Raw genomic sequence first — 22,145 nt, forward strand, 5'->3', positions numbered from 1 at the left:
ATGAATTTGAATTTTCAGTTTCAGCAGATGATTCATTAATAATTGGTCTTTGTTCAAATTGCTTTTCAACTTGTTTGACATAATAATCATTGAAAGTAAGATTGAAAGTTTCTTCTATTTTTCTTGTTCGCTTGTTTAACACTCTGTATGCTACGGAATTGTGCGAATATCCTAAAAATATGCCTTCGTCAGCTTTAGCTTGAAATTTCGAAAGATTATCTTTAAGATTCATTATAAAACACCTGCAACCAAAAACATGAAAGAATTTGACATTAGGTTTTCGATTATTGATAATTTCATACGGAGTGATGTTAAATCTACGATGAATGAAAGTTCGATTTTGAGTGAAACAAGCTGTCGAAACTGCTTCAGCCCATAGATATTGAGGAAGATTCGCATATGTCAACATTGTTCTTGCTGCTTCACAAAGTGACCTATTTCGTCTTTCAACTACACCATTTTGCTGCGGTGTATAAGGCGAAGAGAAATTATGCGAAATTCCTTTTTTTGTTAAGTACGAATCCAACACATTGTTCTTAAACTCACATCCATTATCACTTTTGATATTTCGAACATTTTTCTTCAGACTCAACTCAATCTTCTTAATAAACTCGATCATTGTTTGAGCAACCTCAGATTTTAACCCGAGAAAATATACCCAAGTAAATCGTGAAAAATCATCACCAATGACCAAAATGTACCGTTTCTTGTTAAGAGTTTCAACAGTTGATGGTCCACAAAGGTCAATGTGTAGAAGTTCCAACGACTCTACAATTTTCGAATCTATCACAATTGGATGGCCTTTCCTGTGCTGTTTCCCTTGTTCACAAGCTGCACACAAAGTATCATTATCAAATTTTAGTACAGGTAAACCACGAACAAGATCATCGACAACCAATTTATTTAAGTTTCGAAAGTTTAAATGCGATAAACGTCGATGCCATAACCAGCTGATGTCAGAGGAAGCTTTCGAAAGTAAGCACACTGAGGGTTTGCCAATGATTGGTTTGATATCAAGAGTAAACATGTCACCATGTCGTTTGGATTTGAGCAAGACTTCGTTAGTTTCAACATTTGAAATGATGTTGCCTTCTTCGTTAAACACCACTTGATTGCCAGTGCCCACAACAAGTTGAGAAACACTTATCAAGTTATGTTGAAGACCTTCGACATAAGCAACTCGATTAACTGTGAATTTCCCATTTGTGACTTTACCATATCCTTTCACCTGACATTTGTGATTATTGCCAAACTTCACAACTCCTGCATTCTTCTAGCTACGAAAAATCTCTCAGGTTTTCCTTTCGTCCAGTCATGTGACGTGAGTAACCACTATCAATATACCATTTCTCATCATATTGCTCCTCACATAGTACCTGCGATCAATGAAAGAATTTAGGTACCCAAGGCTGTTTGGGTCCTTGGAAATTAGTTTTGAAAACAGAATGAAATGAAGAACTTTTAACCCAATCACAAACTTTATTTTTGAGACTATCAATTAAGTCCACATCATGATTTAAAGAATCGGAAACATAAGTATTTGTTAGTTTGGGATTGTCACTAACACATGCCTTCGTCTTTTGAGATTGAGTGTGACTAAGCTTGTCTTTCGAAATTGGTTGCCAAGTTTTAACCGAAACATTCGAATCCTTTGATGAAGAGTTGTTAGTTGATGAAGAATTCACATAACTCTCATAAGCTTCGTGAATTTGTTGTTGAGAATATTTTCTTGATTGATATTTTCGACCTTTTCCTTCAAGCCAATGATCAATGTTTTTGGAACGAGACAACCCTTTTGTGTACGAAACTTTTAATGTTTGTTTTACTGTAGGATTTGGAAAATTCGGTTTTTGTGGAACAAAATCAACATTTGATTTAGGTCTAGATGCCATAGCATATCGACTTCCATCATTGTTGCCAACACGTTGGATTTGAGAAAATTGATTTGAAGATTTGTGTTTTTGAGAAAACCTTGTTTGTTGATTAGAAGAAAATCGTTGATATGACGATTGATGTTGAACATTATTTGATGCATTTTCGTTATTTCGTGAAAATGATGAGTTGGAAACTTTCAAAAAAATTGTTTTTGGTTGATATTCAGATTTATATTTATTGATGTGGGTGGGATTGTTCTTAAAATCTGAATACTTTTCTGAATGAGAAGACTTGTTTTCAACAGATTCAGTCTTTTTATTTTTAGTTGTTTTCAAATTCAACTCATTATTTTGTTTTCGAAGTTCCATGGTTTGCCAAAAAATCTTCTTTCGAGCTTGTCTTTTTGAAATTGCATTTTCTATTGAAAAATTGTCAATTTGTTCTTTAAACTCTTTGGAATTTAATTTGACAAGAACTTCTTTTTCCACAACAACTTCTTTTGGTACTTCTTTCACAACTTTCGATTTTTCAACCCATTTGCGTTGTGGTTTTGTCTTTGAAAAACATACGAATTTTTTGTTAAGGTATTTTCGACTGTGCTTTGATTTGAAAAGAATCCTTCATCTGTTGTCTTCTTGTTGTCATCTTCGACCATTTTAGCAAATTCTGGTTTAATGTTTTCAACATTTCCAGTTGTAACAAAGACTTGATTTGGAAAGACAACATCATCATTACACGTGAAATTAGGATACACCACTTGATTTGTTTCCAAGTAATGGGCTCCTTTTTCAGACAACACTTTGTCGAAATTTTCAGTGTCCCCAAACACTTGATCAACAACAACACGAGGAATTTCTTTTTCTATCGAATCTTTGTTTGAAGAGACCTTTTTGTCCATTTCGTCATCATCATCCTCATCATCACTACTATCCGTTTGACTATCTCGGATATCCACAAACTCAGAATTACAAACTTTCGAAGTTGAAGGTTTATCAGTGTCAATCTTAACTTCCAAATCCTTAAGTTTTTCTTTTCCTTTAGATTTTGATGCGACATTAATGACAGACAACTGAGAACAATCAACATCCTCAATATCACTAATTTCGCTAATATTGTCAGAATTATCTTCAATATCGGCAAAATTAGATTGAGAATCAGATGTCGAATTCTCAGTCTTTTTCAAAATTTTGATTTGTTCTGACTTGGTCAAAGTATCATTCACAATTTCAACCAATTCATTTGTGTCAAGACACTCATCAATTTTGAGAATTCCATAAGCATATCTATCATCAGGAATTTTGTCAAACTCAGCAATGTTTTTCTCACAATCATACGAAATATTATCTACCTTTGCTCTTTCGTATGCTAGAAAAGGTAATAACTTCCTATGTTGTTCCTTGCTAATATCACACGAATGATGCAGTGCAGTTAATTTCGCATATAGACGTTTAGCAGAATTGCAATAGATATTTCGTTGAGCAAGCAAAAGTTTTACATCACTAGATAACGAGTCACGATCACACATGATGTTTGTTATTTGTAATTCTAAACATTCTATCTTAACCACTTTCGAATCTAGCATCTTCTGTGTCTCTAACAACTGATTGCTTAATTTCTTAGCTTCATTGCTAGCAGAAACAACCAAATTATCGAAATAAGCAACAATATCATCAAAAGCAACAATTTCAGAATCATATGCACTTAAAGGAATATTAAAAGATTGAAGAATATTACGTACCTTTGTTGTCATTGGTGACTTGTCAGCAGATTTTGACACAAAACAACGACCCGTGATCTCTTCGTCCGAATCCTCCTCCATCTTTGCATACATTGCTCCATGCGTAGGATTACGCATTTCCTCATCATCAGATCCCGACGACCAAATTTGATATGTGCCATCATCCTCTCCTTCACCTTGAGCCACCAAAGATAGATTTTTCGCCTTCTCACGTACTTCTTCTAATCTCTCCACATAATATGCCTCATCCTTCACCCTATTCTTCTTCTCTTCTTTCTTTCGAAGCATGCAATCATTGGCTAAATGATTGGCTCCATTGCAATAATGACAGTCCACACCAGAATCTCCTTTCAATTTCTTCTCTTTCTTTTCCTCAGCACCTTTCACATCATTCTTCTCATACTTCTTCTTCTCATCTCCTACAGCTTTGTTCACGAAACTTCCTTTTCCTTCACTTTGCTTCACTTTCGAATTAAATGGTTTCTTGAAAAACTTTTTCACTCGATTGTTAGAGTAATATGCAATTGTCTCATCATCCGAATTCATTAAAAATCCTTCTTCATCATCAGAATCATCTTTTTCGACAGTTTCCTTTTCAGTCACTTTTGAAACAAGTGCTAATGGGCCTCCCAAACTAAGTTTTGACTCTTCAGCCATTTCATTCATTTCACTTTCGTGAGTTTTCAGTAGATTGTACAAATCATTCAAAGAAGATGTATCGAAACTTTGTTGATTTTTCACCATCATGCTAACACTTCTCCATTCCTTACGAAGTCCCATGAGAAAGATGAGATTGAATTCCATGGCAGTCCTTGTGATTCCATATCGATTGCATTTGTAGATCAGCTCATTCAGCCTATCATAGTAACTTTCGATCATTTCACCATCTTTTTGCTTGAAATCCTTCAATTTAATCAAGCATTGCTTAACTGAATTGACTTTTGTCTTCTCACTGCCTTGAAACTTTTCTTTGAGATTATTCCAGATTTCCTTTGCAGTTGTACAGCTTCTGACACAGTTGTACACCACTGGAGGCAATGCTCCACGTAACTCTCTTATGCATCATTTTTCAAGTTTCTTCATACGATCACTTTGATTTTCCACACTTGTAGTACTTGATGAAGATCCAATTGGTTGAAGATTCGTTGGTAGAGTAACATTCCCTAAAATGCAAGACCAAAGCTCTTCATCGATTCCATTCAGATAATCCTGCATACGATCAGACCACTGATCATAGTATTCAGGAATGAGCATAGGAATCTTAGTTGAAGATCCTAGCAGATGAGAGTATGAAGTCATCGAGTTGAGATTGAAGTTCGCCATTGATGTACGGAAGAAAATTTTTGAGAAATCAATGAGAATTTGAGAGCAAATCGCTGAATTGAACAGAAAAACAAAGTAGAATACTCGATTCAACAAGACTGTTGCAGAATCGAATCACAACTCAAGATCTAGAAAACTTTTTCACGTCAAAAGATGCGGAACTTTTTGAACCTGAACTTTGATTCAAAAAACCTTTTGAAACTGAAGGAAAATTAGATCTCAGATCATGATTCCTGCTCTGATACCAATTGTAGAATTGTAGAATCAAGAATTAAACAAAATCAGAGTTGAAAAAATGCAGAATGAACAAACGATGTAAATAAGATCTGGTTTCTGCTCATTTATGCTCTCAACTTTTACAGAGAAAAATAGACAAGTTCTTTAAAGACCCCACCCTAACTCTAGTAAAGTTCCCTCTTTATAGGAACTGTGAAAGCATACAAAAAATACTAAGGCATTGACAATTAAGCTTCGTACGAAATACACCTCAGTAAATAAAATTACAAAACAAACGAAGGGAAAAACAGACTTCGACATATTACAATATATTTCGACCCTAACAGTAACTCATGTGAAAGAGGTAATTAACTCTTTAAACCTTAGAGGGGATTAAGTACCCTTATTCGTATGAGATGATCAGTTTCTATTCTTAGGAGATTCTCCTTGTGAATCATCGGATGTTTTTAGTTGTGGGTCTCTTGGTGGTCCCATAAATATCAAGATCCTTGAACTTTCGCATGTTCGGGATCCTTAGGGGCCAGTATCCTCAAACATCGGGATCCTCACAGATCAAGATCCTTGAGTGGTACGATCCTTAAGTGTCAGGAATTTTGATTCTCTGCATGCAGAAAACCTTAGCTAGGGGTGGGTGTTTTCCTGGCTAACGAACCTCCGATGCTTAAGTTAGTAATGATATTTGAAGAAAATGAATAATGAAAAGCAAAGGAAAAAAATGATAAATATCATGCGTACCTTAAGTGTATCAAGAAATGACTAACCTTACCTACATAAAATAAGCTTTGAGATGTATCAGGTTCCAGGATCTCGGTAAGACATCTCCATCAAAGGTGGCCAACCAATATGCTCATTTACCTGCTTCAGCGTCTATGAGGTATAGTGTTTCCCATTTGGGAGCCAGTTTTCCTACACTAGGATCCCTTGATTTTGGAAAGTTTTTCTTAGTACCAAGTCTCCTACTCGGAATCTCTTTATCCTTATGTTTATATTGTATGCTTTGGTGATCCTTTGTCGATGAGCAGCAATATGAATCTTGGCAAGATCCCTAAGTTCATCTATGGTGTCGAGATCTTGGGCCAGGATCCTATTGTTGTTCTCTTGGTTTTGGAGTAGATATCTTGTTGTGGGGATCACTACTTCGGTGGGGATCATTGCTTCCGTTCCAAACACTAATGAGTAAGGAGTTTGTATTGTAGCTATCTTGGAAGTGATTCTATCCGCCCATAACATGAAAGTAAGTTCTTTTTCCCATCTTCCTTTCTTCTCATTCAACCTTTTCTTTAAGTTGCTTACTATAATTTTTTTACTGGACTCTGCTTGGCCATTGGCTTGAGGGTGGACATGAGTAGACATCACCAACTTGATTCCCTAACTCGTGCAAAAATCCCTCATTCTTTTGCTTATGAATTGGGATCCATTGTCGCATATAACTTTGGCAGGGATCCCGAATCTGATCAAGATGTTACGTTTGATGAAGGAGACTAGTTCTTTGTCCCTTACTTGCATGTAGGCTTCAGCTTTTATCTACTTTGAGAAATAGTCAGTCATCACTATCATGAAGACTTTTCCTCCAGGGACAACTGACAGTTTTCCTACTATATCCATTCCCCATTTCATGAATGGCCAAGGGGAAATGATAGGATGTAGATGTCATGCGGGTTGGTGCAGGATGTTGCTATTTATTTGACAAGCATCGCATTTTTGTGCATGGAGGAATGAGTATTTATTCATTGTTGGTCAGTAGTATCCTATTCTTCATGCTTTGGAACATAAGGATCTGCCCCCAGTGAGGTTGTCGTAGTCCCTTTCGTGGATGTCCTTCTGGACCTCAGCAACTTCGTGATCTTCTAAACACCTGAGGAAGGGTCCTGACATAGATTTTTTTATACAACTTACCTTGGATTAGAACAAACCTTGAGATACTTGTTTTGAATGCACTTTTGCTTTTTTCTTCCTTACGGATCATGCCATTCTGGAGGTACCCCATGATGGGTTGGATCTAGGATCCTGAAGTCGGGGAGGATCATGGATGTTGGAATCCTGACGTGTGACCGTTGAGTCAGGATCCTTGATCACAACAACGTTAGTAGATCTTCCATGGTCATGAGAATCTTTAAGTTTCCTTGTGGGATCCTCGATTGTCGGGACTAATATGTGGATTATCATGATCTTGGTTTCCGGCGGGATCCTCAAGGAGGATCCTAGATTGGCTAGAGTATCTGCCTCAACATTGTCTTCTCTAGGAACCTGGTTTAGCCTGAAGGTCTTAAATTCTGAGGCCAGGTTTTTGAGGATTTAGAGATATAGAGGTAGCTTTTCTCCTTTTACTACATAGGATCCATTAAAATGGTTAGTTAGTAGTAAAGAATCGACGAATACCTGAAGATCCTTGATTCGAAGATCCTTGGCTAATTGTAGTCCCATGATTAATGCCTCATATTCTGCTTCGTTGTTGGTTGCATTGAATTCACAACTTATTGTATGCGTAGGATGTCCCCCTGTAGCAATTTTAGCATGATCCCTAAGGCAGTTCCTTTTTGGTTCAATGCTCCGTCTATGAACAATGTCCATCTTACCAAGTTTTCCTCTTCTAGAAGTTTCTTGGCTTCTATTTTGACTTCAAATCTTAGATCATCACAAAAGTCAGCCACAAAATCTGCCAATGCTTGGGACTTTATGGCGAATCTTGGTTCGTACTTTATGCCATACATGCTTAGCTTCAAAGACCATTTCGCCATTAATCCTGACATTTCTACTTTTCTCATAACATTCTTAATTCGATAGTTAGTTCTTACAATTATAGGATGTGTTTCAAAATATTGTCTTAATTTAGTAGAAGTTGTTCCCAATGCAAGTATCTGTTTTTTGAGATGAGAATACCTAATTTCATGATCCAGGAGACTCTTACTTACATAGTATATGGGATGTTGGTTCCCATCGAGATCCTTGGCTAGTACAGCGCTCACCGCGTTTGAGGATACTAAGAGGTAAAGAAGGAGTGGCTCCCCATCTAGTAGTTTTACCAATAGGGGTGGTGAGCTTAAGTGTTTTTGAAGTTCTTGGAAAGCATCTTCATGTTCCTGGGTCCACTCGAATCTCTTGTTCTTTTTCAAGATGGCGTAGAAAGGCTTGCATCTTTCTGAGGATCTTGAGATGAACCTATTTAATGCATCCACTCTTCCTGTTAATCTGTGGATATCCTTCGTCGAGGCTAGTGATTTTAGGTCGAGGATATCCTTGATTTGTTCCGGGCTTGCTTTGATTCCTCTTTTGGTCACCATGTATCCTAGGAACTTAACTGATCTCATCCCAAAGTGGCATTTAGAGGGATTCAGCTTCATGTTGTATTGGTCTAGAATGTTGAAGGCTTCTTCAAGATCCATGAGGTGATCTTCAGCTTTTTTGGACTTTACTACCATGTCATCAATGTAGACTTCCATTGTGTCCCCCAACTTTTCCTTGAACATCTTTCTTTTGGTCAAAAACTACACAAGTGTTAATCAACCAAATTGAATAAAAGGCTGTGATGTTCAGAATATGTAATTGCAAATGATAAAGGAAATTGACACAATGGTTTACAAGGAAAGCCCTTGATCCTTGCTAGGATCTCCAACACAAAACCTTGGGAGGTGATAACGATCACCTGCCTTAGTGATTTTATTGATATAAAATGGTGATTACAAGGATTTTTTAGTAAAAATGAGTAAGCAATTTCACAGTGTAGGCTTAGGTTCCAGAGTCATGTGTTGTGTGCAGAATACAAGTGTCAATTTATAGTCTAAGCTAGCTAACAAGATGTCTGATATTTCCGAGATCCTCTTTGACCAGCCTCGCGAACGTTATTTAACCAAGTATTCCGGGTCTTAGCATAGTTGAGATGATTCTTCGTTGAGAATTGGTCTTCCCTTGACTACTTCTGCACACATGATAGTTATAGACAAAATATGACTGTTATAAATATTAACAAAAAATATTAACGGTTATTAGTCGGGATCCTGAGGTAGCCGAGGGTCCTGGATATTTGAGGATCCTGAATATTCTAAGGATCCTGAACCTAATAATTGCCCCCAAGTTATTCCTGAAAATGTAATGTTAGTTTCAGAAATGTTAATGGAATAACTTAAATTAAATTTAAAAGGAATTTTAAAATTAGTCCTTAATGGATAGGTCTTAACTTTATCGAGATAATCAAGAGATGGTCATATCATCTCTGTTATCTTTTACTGGCTATAAATGAGGGCTTCAGGTAACTCTTCTTTTTACTCTCCCAAGTCGCCATCATCTCATTGTGAAGGTAATCCTTTTTCGTTTTATTTGTTCTTCCATTGTTTTGATTTTCCTCATCATGGATAAGAAAACTAGTCGCTCTCGAGCTGGCGTTGTTATTCCCTCCAGAATGATTTTAGTGATCAAGCAATCTTAACTTATGACGAGGTTTGCTCCTTTGACAATGAAGAAATGGAATCGTTAAAAGCCATCGGGGCTTTCCCTTCTGGTGTGGTTTTTCATCCTTTTGAGGCTATTTTTCAACCTGATTTTGCGTCTCCAACGCGGGTTTGTTTCCCTGAATACCCATTCACTCTATGTTTAACTTATCCTTTTAGTGGTATTATTCGTGATTTCTTTCTGTGTACCTAAATCTCCTATATCCAAACTATGCCCGTGGTTTCGATGATCCTCTTTTGGATCGATTTCCTGAACCAGTCCAAGAATATGGACATTGGATTACCTGAGTTGGCCTTCATCTATGATCTTTCTACTTTCGGTTCTTCTCGTTTCCTGTTCTGAGTTAAGACAAACAAACCCCACCTCATTCTGAAATCTAGACAAAATGATGGCGCTTGGAAAGAAAAATATTTCTTCGTGAGATGCGACTCGATTCCTGAGGGGGATTCCCTGCCAAAAACATGGATAAAAAGGGTAGGAAATAAATTTAGATATCAAGGATCCTGAAATTTACTGCCCTTATTTTTTTTGTTTTGATGCAGCGTTGACGTTTGAGGAGCTTATTCCTGTCGCTGGTGATTCTGAGGATAAGATTTCCAAATTCCTCACACTACCTGCAGTTGAGAGGTCGTTCAAGCTTGAATATTCCAGTCTTTAAGAGGGTTCCTCCACTACTGCTTCTATGGCTACTGGGAATGTTATTTTTCTTGGATATGTCTTTTTAGAGGATCCTGATTTGACAGGGATTTCTGGCAGTTTCTAAGACTACCAGGTCTAAGGCCCGCATTGGTCTAACAGATCTTGAAGATGATATGACTAGTGGTTTAATCAAAGTCAACCAGGAAAAAGGTGTTACTCTTCCTCTCCCCAAGAGATCTCATACAGATCTTACGGTTAAGGCTTCAGTATCCCGAAAACGAAAGACTTCTGAGGCTGTAGACTTCAGTTTAGAGACCCTCAGCATCGAGGATGCTCCCGGAAAGTTGTCATTTTCCTAAGCTGTAAGTATTTTGTGCATAGACATTATTTATATTAATCTATCATACATGTTCTTTCTCATGCCGATGTTTATGTTTCTTCCAGGTCTCCGCTCACGTTTCCCACGTCACCAACGACCTCAGGGTCCGTGTCGATAAAGCCGAGTTTGTTCTAAAAGAGCAGGAGAAGACGTGGAGGATCACCAATGAGGATCTTCTCCAAATGGTGGAGTTGTTGAGAAAATAGAAAGTCGAAAAGGAGGAAGAGCATCTCGCGGATCTCGAGGAGGTGATTGCTGATGCAAAGACAAGTGCGACGATAGCTATTCTGCAGGCTAAGATTAAGCTGGCTGAGAATCTAGAAAACGTATGTTCTTGGGATGTGGAGGGATGGCGCGAGGCGTTGGCCAAACTGATCGATAAGCCTGTTGTCGCCAATCAGGATCATGTGTTGTTGTTGACCGAAGGATGGGAGAAGAAGGACACGGCCGATGATGTCAGACTAAGGTCTAGGCCTACAAAAAATTGGTTTAAATAGTTTTTGTTTTTTTCAGTGATGTAAGACAATTAACCTTTTGGCTGGGTTGATATGCAACCCTTCTTTTGAATGACATGGTAGCATTTTCCTTTTATATCCCCCTAATGGTTTTTCTGTACGGCTGTTATGATATTAAAATCCCTAGGATCCTGCGAGTAATCCTAAAACAGAATTTCTTTAGTAGTTCATTTCTAGAATATTTGAAATTAGATGATTTTAGTTTAGGAACCTGGAAAGTTCATGATCTTTAAACCTTATCTAAAGCTCTTTGAGAATAAGGACAGATGGAACCTGATTGTCTTCAAGTTTTTTCTTAAGCTTTGAATTTTCTAAGTATAAATCTCATTCTAGGAGAGGACTTCGGTTCACTGCCGATAATGAGGCTTCTTACCAATGAAGGTCGATGAGGATCCTTAAGGGCAAGGATCCATAGAGATCCTTAATGATAAGGATCTCATGTCGCATGTGGAAAATTTCTCCTTAAGATAACATGTTTAGGTAATGGACTTTGACAAAAATTTTGTGTAACACCATAGATTCAATAGATAACATGTTAATGTTATATTCTATTCGATTGTATTCTCTGGGCAAAATTCCCAACGTGTGATAACATGAAGATGTTATAGATCTTATGTAATTTCTGGGGAAAGATCCCAATCTTTGATAACATGAAAATGTTATAAACCTTAAGTAATTCCTGGGGTAGGATCCCAATTTTTTATAACATGAAAATTTTATAAACCTTAAGGATCTCAACTTATGATTAAAGATAAGAGGGTTTCCAAGCCACTGAATCGTGAAATGATCCCCTTATCCATTTCCCATAGTTGAATATCGTGCATCCAAGCGAGGTGTATAAACCTTAGTTCATGTGAAAGAGGTAATTAGCTCTTTAAACCTTAAAGGGGATTAAGTACCCTTAAGCGTAGGCAAGATGATCAGTATATTGCTTGTGTATATGATAGTCTAAAGATTACACCGTTGGTATAACGGGGATTCTCAAGTGTTAAGATACTGAGGTCTTCGTATGTCAACATCCTAATGCTTCGAGATTTTCATCCTCGAGGATCCTTGTATTATGAGATCCGGGGGATCCTTGGGTTTCAGGATCTTCGACCCCGAGGGTTCTTCATGTTTCAGGATCATAGCTTACGAAGATCCTTAGGTGTGTGTTGTTCTGCATGGCAAACGTTAGCTAGGGGTGGGCGTTAGTCTAGCTAACGCCCCTCCGATGCTTAAGTTAGTAATGTATTCAAGGAGAAAATAAATAAAAACGAAAATTTTAAGGTAAAGAACATGTGTACCTTGGTTTTGTCATGGATTAGTCGACCCTACTTACATGTAATATGCTTTGAGGTGTATCGCATTCCAAGATCTTGGTAGTGTAGGGTATTGAGCATTCTAACACTCTTAAGTGTACATGCAACCCTAAATGCCTTGGATCTATGTTTTCTATATTATACATGCAAATATGAATATTCCAAGGTATTATCCTAACTAGCATACAAAACATTGATTCATATGGAATAATACAAGTTAGAAGACATACCTTTTGATGTAGCTTGATTCCATGGAGCTTAAGAGCCTAGTGCCTCAAGTGTGACACCTCAAATGGTTCACACAACATCAAATACACTTAGAATAACTTGAGAGAAATAAGACACTTCATGAAATCGGCTAGCCCTCACCATTCCTTCATAGTGGCCGATTTTTGGCAAGAATAAGATGCTTATATAGTGTGTCACAATTAGGGTTACACCATGTAAACCCTAATTGTCATGGCCTTTCATTTCCATGATCCATGGGTACAAAAACACCATGGAGCATCCTATGGGTTTTAGCCCAACTTGATAATCCATGGAGCATTAACCCAGATTACAAGTATGGATGATTTACACAATCAACCCATATATTTAATTAGTCTCCTTTTGATCACTTAATTAATTCCAAATTAATTCTTGATCAATACTAATTAAATAATCTTATTAATATATTAGAACTTATAATATATTAATAAACCTTAAGTGTTATTTCTCTCATTTTAGTCTATCCAAATGCATGATGCCATGCAACCCAAATGGACCATGCCAATCGGGTCAAGTACATACCAAATATAGTTATGGACTTAGACACTAATCCAACAGTCTCCCACTTGGATAAGTCTAAAACTATTATTGCGTATGACTTCAAAACCCGACTAGCAATCGTAGCTCTTAAAAGCTGCTGCCGTCAAACTCTGAACAAATCAATGACGCGTCCATCAAATAAGGGATCATATATTCCTCCATTCTAGATATCATATGGACTGAGACATGGATTAAAATCATTCTCTCTGTCCATTTGTTGTTTCCCGATTTCTGATTTATGACGATCGACTAATTGAACAAATCAAATCAGTCCTGGCTTGGCCAAGCACTTCGGGGTCTCATCACTAAATCATCGAGGGGACCACATATATCGCTTTTATCCCTTTAAGGGTAAAAGGAATGGATAAACTTCGACTCATATGCTTGTTCTACTACTTATTGAATCATACACAAAGGAACGTTTTATAACACCGAGTTACCAAATGCGTTTTCGTGCAATCAATGTATAACCAACTCATAGGCAACAAGTCGTATCTCTAGGTTTGAAGAATATAAGATTTTATCATCTCATGATCACTCATGATAAAATCCATGAAGTGAGTCAAATGAGCATGGGTTGAATCCAATACTCAGAACTTATGAGCACTCATGAATGTTGTAGCAACTCTTGCTATGTCCACTACCTTGGACATCTACAAACCAGCTTCATGACAGTCTTGATTCATATCTACTTCCCACATATGACCGACTGTGGATGGATTGAATAACTTAGTCATTCGGGAAGAACGACCTAGTTATTCTGGAAGTCAAAACATGCAAAGTGAAACACAAGAACAACCGAATCCAATATGGTCTCAGAACTTATGAATATAAATAAAACACCTTTTATTTATCACCATATTGATTACCCATTGTTCATTGTATACTGTTTCAAATATCAACTTTATACTTGAATTAAAACTATAGTTGTCCTATGCTCCAAGCATGTACACTATGTTTTCTAAACACTAGTCATGCCATACACCAAGTATACACACTATGTTTGTCTAAACATTAGTTATGCCATACACCAAGTATGCACACTAAGTTTGTCTATGATCTTTTACTTTGTGAAATAGATCGATTGAACATAATTCCAATGATTCTCATTTCACCATCCCAAATCCTTACTGCAAATGTAAGAATTCCAAATTCCTGTCATTTACCTAAATCTGCTAGATTCTAAACTTATATGCACTGATCCTCCTATAATGATTATGCACAAACTCACAAAGACTTGTCAACAGTCATTATAGAGTATTCCAGTGGAGATCAACTCCATGAAACGAAGTCTCATATTCAAAGTACATTGCTTTGAACATCCTTCTTGCATTAAGTTTCCTAATCTTACACAAATTGAATAACTTCCACCGTTGGAAACATTTCCATATTCCCATTTTGACTATCACTTTTGAACAAGAGTTGCCTCTTTTCAGAATATGTCAATATGGTCCTTCCAAAATTAACACTATACTTCTAACTGTCCCTGAGCAACCAATCTTTGGTAAACCTTAGATTGTCCTCGACAATTGCTTAATCATTTTAGTCATATCCAATTCTAGACCTTTTCCCTTCTTAATGCCCCATGCATTTGGAAAATTTTAGAAAGGATGAATATTATAGCACATGCAATTGATCCTATATCCGAAGCATATGGGACACGATTCATGATGTCTCACATAAAGTCATGATACTAGACCAGTCCTTTTGCTACAATATTTCTATTTGCCAAGTTCTCATAATTCAGATTATGAAAAGGGATGTCGTAATCATAATCGAATTTTAGAACGCAAATAATAGACCCATATATAGAATTTACTTATGTTGAGCCATTCCAACACAAAATTCATATATATCCTTGACTAAAGATGAGTAAAACCTCAATCTAAGCTTTTAGAAATGAAACGAAGTATAATTTCCTCTCCCTTAATTATAGCAAAACAACTTTTCAACCCCTGCAACTTCACAAATTGAAACTTTTGTTTTCTATAATTAACATTGCTATCTTGCAATACTAATAATAATTATCATGCTCCCACTAACATGATGATTATTATCATAACACTTATGCTCCCACTAGCTTTGACATGTACTCAGAAATCAGCTGAACTTCTAGAAATCAATACTTTATTGACTTTCTTACCAAAGTTCAGATTTCTGATACGAGATGTTTTGATAAGACTTTATCAAAATCACACACCTTTCCTTAGATAGCTCACATGTGTGTCTAAACAATTTTTAGAACTATGAAAAGGGATGTTGTAATCATAGTCTCAATTGTTTAGACCTTTGCCATGTCTCACAAGTCCATGTTAGTGTGTTGGTTAACCACACACACTCCACTAACGATTTTGAGAATGCAAATATCACAACTGTTATCTACTTAAAATCTACTTAGTGAAAGTGTTTCCTCACCATCATTTTCATGAATCGGAGAGAAACCTTATGACACTTAGATTTTATGGCGTATGTGTTCTTATCCATGTGAATTTGTCAAAACCATAATCACAAGACAAGGATAATGAAAAATCCAAACTCATATGGACTGAACTCAATCTTAATTTCTTGCCACCTGGCAGCACAAGGGCCTCTCATTGCTTCCAAGTTGTTATGCAACCAATTGAGAACTCTCAGAACTCATATGCAAAGCCATCTTTAACTGGAATGGGCACAGAAATAGAAATATGTCAACAAGATCCATTTTACTTGACGATTCCTTGAATATACAATCGTGTGCATTTGCATTGATCTCTCCTCTTCTCTTTCTTGATTCATCATTTAGCTTGTTCATATTTATCACACCCCCGAACCAGACGGCGGAAACGTCTGAGGGCTTGTGTGACTTAAATTGAAATATCATCACTATGAATATACATGAAACATAACATAAACATCCCCATGCATTAATACATTACATCCGTCATTGTTCACATCCAGTACATTGTATACATTACATAATACATAGCATAAATTGTCTGAGAGTCACAAAACATAACATCCTAACACACTTGGCAATTTTCCTCAGCTTATCTGTTACCTGAGAATACAAGTTATTTTGAAAATCGTCAACATAAATAATGTTGGTGAGTTCATAAGCAGGTTTGATATGAAAATGTTTTGTGTAGCTCGTAAAACCCAGAAAATCCGATATTTTCTGAAAAGACAATTGTTTACGAAAATAGGTGTGATGATCCATAAGTATATATGTAACAACGTAAATTCCAAAACAATTTTTCACTTTTAAAAATATAATTTCATTCATAAACATTATCCATCTCAATGTATCACATATCAAATCCATCAAATTCATCCCAAGATCACATAACATAAAAACTCCACAAGTGTGTACTGATCATGTCGGCGCCTTCCCGTGATCCTCACTGGTATCTGAAACACATAACACAAAACACTGTAAGCATAAATGCTTAGTGAGTTCCCCAAAATACCACATATAACACATATTAGCCACTCGAGGCTATAACTCTGTGGGCCTACTGGCCCTAACTCTGTGGACCCTTTGGTCCTAGCTCTGTGGACCTTTCGGTCCTAACTCTGTAAACTCTGGAATACACACAGCATAAATCACATAGAAATAATGCAGTGCAACACATCACATACATAGCATACAAGATACTCTGTCACATAACTCTAATTACCACTCAAGGTAAAGTATAGTGAGAAGACTCACCTCGGATAACTCGGTAAACCTCGAACTCGGAAATACTGATCTAGCCTTCGCCTAATCACATAAAATAATCACTCTAATTAATACGACCTTCAAAGACTAGGCTAATCCCTCTCTAAGTTCTCTAAGAAGGGTAAAAGACCATTCTACCCCTCCAATGGCTCACAAGTCCAAACATTGACTCAACCCTAAAAGTCAACGAAGTCAACTCTAGTCAACGATCAAACTTTTACCAGACTCGTCGAGTGCATACGGGCGACTCGGTGAGTCCATACGGGTCCTCTGAATCTTTCTAAGCCTCACTTGGCACGTCGAGTCCCTCCTTCACTCGCCGGGTTACTCTGCAACGAATCGCGGGGCAACCCCGACTCGACTCGTCGAGTCCACTTATGAACTCGGCGAGTTGCTTCCATGACAACACTCAAATGACCTTCTGAGGTCAGATTTGCTTCTCTAAATTATAGATATGACTTCCCCACGACCAATAACCACGTAAAGGTCGAATCTTGACTCACATGCAACGCACCCAAGGCTTCTTTTGGTGAAATAACTACTAGAATGGCCACCTAGGCTCATAACTGCAAAGGGATGGCATAAAGCAGAGTGATAGGGACTCTCTGGACCTCTTAAGGTCCAGATCTAAGAATCATTTCACCTTGGGACCTCACACACTCCAGATTCAAGCTAAATAATGCATAAAGAAACCCTAGATTCAACTAAATCATCATAAATATGAGAATAAGCGTAGATTGATACCTCCAACAGCTTCCTCTGATCAAATGGAAGTAGATCCAAGCTCCCCAACCCGCCTAGCTTGTCCTTCCTCCTTTCTTCTTGCTAAAACACACAAGAAATGGTGAACAATGGCCTCCTTTCTCACTCACAAGACTCACAGCTGCTCTGGTACTCTCAAGGACGAAGGTAGCCGCAAATAAGGGCCATAAGGTCCTTTAAATAGGGCACAGGCCCGGGGTTTAGGGTTTCAGCCCACAACGCGGACTCATCGAGTCCACCCTTTCCGAATCGTCGAGTCCATTCATTAATCCAGTCAGCATTCGCGATCCTACTCGACGAGTCCAAGCGTCAACTCGTCGAGTCCCTCTCTTTAACTCAAAATAAATGATCAAACATAATACCTGGGAATCCGGATGTTAAAATTCTCCCCCACTAGAATCAAACTTCGTCCTCGAAGTCTTGCCCTGCAAACAACTCTTGATGCTGCTCTCGCATCTCTAATTCCGGCTCCCAAGTCAGCTCGGACCCTCTCCGATGTTGCCACTAGACTTGAACCAGGGGCACCTCCTTGTTCCTCAGAACCTTGATCTTTCGATCCATAATCGCAACTGGCCTCTCAACATAATTCAGGCTCGCATCCATCTGAATATCCTCCAATGATACCACCGCCGACTCGTCGGCTATACACTTCCTCAGCTGAGACACGTGGAAGGTACCATGAATCTGACCCAACTCCGCAGGTAGCTCCAAACGATATGCTACTCTGCCCACCCTGGCGGTCACCCTGAACGGACCAATGTATCGGGGCCCCAGCTTGCCCCTCTTCCTGAATCGGATCACTCCTTTCCAAGGAGATACCTCCAGGAGTACGAAATCTCCCACCTGAAACTCCAGCTCGGATCGTCGCCTATCCGCATAACTCTTCTGGCGACTCTGAGTTGTCATCAACCTCTGCCTGACCTGATGTATCTGCTCTGTCTTCTGAAGTACTAACTCAGTGCTACCCAACACTCGCTGCCCGACCTCTCCCCAACAGATAGGAGTCCGACACCTCCTCCCATACAGCAACTCAAAGGGAGGCATACCGATACTCGAATGGTGGCTGTTGTTATAAGAAAACTCAGCCAACGGCAAATATGTGTCCCAACTTCCTCCAAAGTCCAACACACATGCTCGAAGCATGTCCTCGAGCGTCTGAATCGTCTGCCCACTCTGTCCGTCCGTCTGTGTGTGGTATGCAGTACTGAAATGCAGCCTCGTACCCAACTCCTCATGGAATTTCTTCCTGAACCTGGAAGTGAATCACACATCTCGATCTGACACAATCGAGATCGGTACTCCATGCCGCGATACCACCTCTCTCACATACAATTCTACCAGCTTTTCTGTGGAAGAGCTCTCACTGATGGCAAGGAAATGAGAGCTCTTCGTTAGCCGGTCAACGATCACCCAAATTGCATCGACACCCCTCGCAGTCCTTGGCAATTTGGTGATAAAATCCATGGAAATATGTTCCCACTTCCACTGGGGAACCTCAAGTGGCTGCAACTTGCCATGCGGGTGCTGGTGCTCGGCCTTAACCCTGCGACATGTCAAGCACCTCTCCACGAACCACGCAACATCCCTCTTCATACAGGGCCACCAGTAGTCTCTCTTCAGGTCCAAATACATCTTAGTGGATGGATCGAGAACCTCGATCTGTGCGCCTCCTCCATCAGAATGGTACGTGCCCCGCCCTCAAATGGCACCCAAATCCGACCCTGAAAGGTCATAAGTCCTCGGCTATCGGCAACGAACTCAGACACCTGCCCGACCACCCGCTCCCTCTTGCGGTTCTCCGGCCTCATGGTCTCGACCTGAGCCTCCCCAATGGTGTCCAACACCGGAGTCATCACCGTCAACCTCAAACAAACATCACGTATCGAGGCACTCTCCGCCCTACGACTCAGGGCATCGGCTACGACGTTAGCCTTGCCCGGGTGGTACAGGATCTCACACGCATAATCCTTTACTACATCCAACCATCTCCTCTGGCGCATATTCAGGTTGGGCTGATCCATCAAATACTTCAAGCTCTTGTGATCCATGTATATGGTACACTGGACCCCATAAAAATAGTGACGCCAGATTTTGAGGGCGAACACCACAGCCCCCAACTCCAGATCGTGCGTAGGATACCTCGCCTCATGAGGCTTCATCTGCCTCGATGTGTATGCTATCACATGCCCTCTCTGCATCAGCACCACACCCAATCCCGATATTGACGCGTCACAATACACTACAAAATCCTCCATCCCCTCCGGAAGGGCTAACACCGGGACTTCGCATAATCTCTGACGAAGTGTCTAGAAGGAGGCCTGCTGCTCTGGGCCCCAACTAAAAGCCACGCCCTTCCGGGTCAACCTGGTGAGAGGAACAGCAATCTTGGAGAAATCTTTAATAAATCTCCTATAATAGTCGGCCAACCCCAGAAAACTCTTGATCTGGGTGGGGGATCTCGGCACCTCCCAGCTCATCACCGCCTCAATCTTGGCCGGATCGACCAATATCCCATTCTGGTTAACGAGATGTCCCAGGAACTGGACCTCTCGTAACCAGAAATCACACTTGGAGAATTTGGCGTAAAGCCTTTCCGATCTCAGAACTCCAAGGATCTCCCTCAAATGCTCCTCATGCTGCTCTCTGGATCTCGAATACACCAATATATCATCAATGAACACTATCACCGAACGATCCAACATCGGTCTGCACACCCTGTTCATGAGATCCATGAATGCCGCCGGTGCATTGGTGAGCCCGAAAGGCATCACCACGAACTCGTAATGCCCATAACGAGTCCTGAACGCCGTCTTCTGGATATCCTCATCATGCACTCTCATTTGATGATATCCAGAACTCAGATCGATCTTGAAGAACCAAGACGCTCCCTGCAACTGATCGAACAAATCATCGATCCTCGGTAAGGGGTAACGGTTCTTGACCGTTAACTTGTTCAACTCCCGGTAATCAATGAACATCCGGTGTGAACCATCCTTTTTCTTTACAAAAAGGATCGGTGCTCCCCATGGCGAGCTACTCGGCCGAATAAACCCCTTCCCAAGCAGCTCCTGAAGCTGCGAGGATAACTCCTGCATCTCTGGAGGCACAAGGCGATAGGGCGCCTTGGCAATAGGCGCTGCCCCCGGAACCAAATCGATACGGAACTCTACTTGCCTCTCGGGAGGCACACCCGACAACTCCTTGGGGAAAACATCCGGGAACTCACGCACTATTGGAACCTCATCGACCGATCTCGGCCTCTCCGCATCAAACCTCGTATCATCACATAAGCAACAAACTCACTACAACCCTGATGTAGGCTCTGCCTCGCCCTAGCGGCCGAACAAAACGATGACCCAGAACGGGTACCCTTGCCGTACACCATAAGACTCCCCCACTAGGGTCTCGTATGGTCACCAGCTGTCGCTCGCAGTCGATAACCGCTCCAAATCTGCTCAACCAGTCCATGCCCACGATGACACAGACATCTCCCATCGCAATCGGGACCAAATCAATCGCAAACTCAACGCCGAAGATCTCGAGTACACATCCTCGAATCACATCAGTGGCATACACCGCTCTCTCGTCAGCTATAGAAACTCGCAGAGGTCAACTCAACGCCTCTCGACGGATACTGATGTGCTGACTAAAGGCTAATGATACAAAAGATCGAATCGCACCCGGGTCAAATAACACCAAGGCAGGTACAGAACGCACAAGAAAAGTACCTACGCATATCATAATATAAGCACGATATCTCAAACTCAAAAATAAATACATGAAAGAATACATACCAGCCACGACATCGGGCGCTGCGCGGACCTCCTCCGCTGTCAGCTGGAAGGCTCTCCCTCATGCCTTCGGTGCCTCGGCCTTCACCCGCTGACTCTCGGTAGCTCGTACAGTAGCAGGCGCAGATCCCTGCGATGCTCCCTACGCTGACCCCCGCAGCTGCGGACACTCGGCCTTCCGGTGTCCGGTCTGGTTGCAGTGGAAACATAGTGCGAACCCCTTGGGGCAATCCTTGGCCATGTGCCCCTCCTTGCCACACTTGTAGCAAGACCCTGCTCTACAAATCCCCTCATGACCCTTGCAGCACTTGCCACAAGTGCGGCCCTTCTGGTTCCCTGATCTCGAATCGGCAGGCTAGGCCCGCTTGGCTGCCGGCTGGGACTGTGCCGGTCGCCGATCCCTCCCCTGAGACTCCTCCTCCTACCTAGCCTAAGTCTCAAGCTCTATCTCCCTCTTCCGAGCATTCGCCTGAAGCTCGGAAAATGTCCGTTACGACGAGTTCGCCACGAACTCGTGGATGTCTCTCCTCAAAATGCTCAAATACCGACTCATGCGTGCCTGCTCGGAAGACACGTGCCCAGGGCAGAACATCGCCCTCTCATGGAACATCCTGGTGATCACAGTAACAGACTCA

Source organism: Lactuca virosa, chromosome 1, assembly GCF_052849685.1.
Source record: "Lactuca virosa cultivar CGN04683 chromosome 1, Lactuca_virosa_CGN04683_v6, whole genome shotgun sequence".
In the NCBI taxonomy this organism is placed as follows: domain Eukaryota; kingdom Viridiplantae; phylum Streptophyta; class Magnoliopsida; order Asterales; family Asteraceae; genus Lactuca; species Lactuca virosa.